At 64.9% G+C, this 422-nt stretch overlaps 1 protein-coding gene across 1 annotated transcript in view; it reads left to right on the forward strand.

The window, feature by feature from the left end:
• LOC104283349 (fibroblast growth factor receptor 1-like) overlaps positions 1-422 on the forward strand; it is a 16713-nt gene that overhangs the window by 1009 nt on the left and 15282 nt on the right. The window lies entirely within an intron of this gene.

The following is a 422-nucleotide window of genomic DNA, read 5'->3' on the forward strand; positions in this document are numbered from 1 at the left end:
AGCCGTGGACGTGTGGTGTTTCCTTCAAGGACGCCATTGAGAGTGATGTCCACAGCGGTGCTCAGGACCCGGAGCCGTGCACGCCGCCCCGTGCTGCTCGTTCCCAGGACGATGCTCACGCTGCATCCGCTCCGCACCATCGCAGGGAGCCGCGGCGCCCGCGGAGCTGCAACGGCCCAAACCCTTCCTTGGGCTGCGGAATGCGAAGAGATGGTTGGAAACCCAAACGTCAGCAGCAAGCCCAGGGCCGGGGGAGCCACTCGCTCACCACCACGGAGGGTGGAGCGCAGCGCTTGAGGACGGAGCCGTGTCTGCGCTACCAGGGCCAGGAGAGACAAGATCGCAGGATGGAGAGAAAGGATCTTTGTGCTGCTCACACAAATGTCGCCTCGGGAGCAGCTGCAGCTCTCCCTGCCCTGGGG

This window comes from Charadrius vociferus, unplaced genomic scaffold, assembly GCF_000708025.1.
Source record: "Charadrius vociferus isolate BGI_N301 unplaced genomic scaffold, ASM70802v2 scaffold2823, whole genome shotgun sequence".
Classification (NCBI taxonomy): Eukaryota; Metazoa; Chordata; class Aves; order Charadriiformes; family Charadriidae; genus Charadrius; species Charadrius vociferus.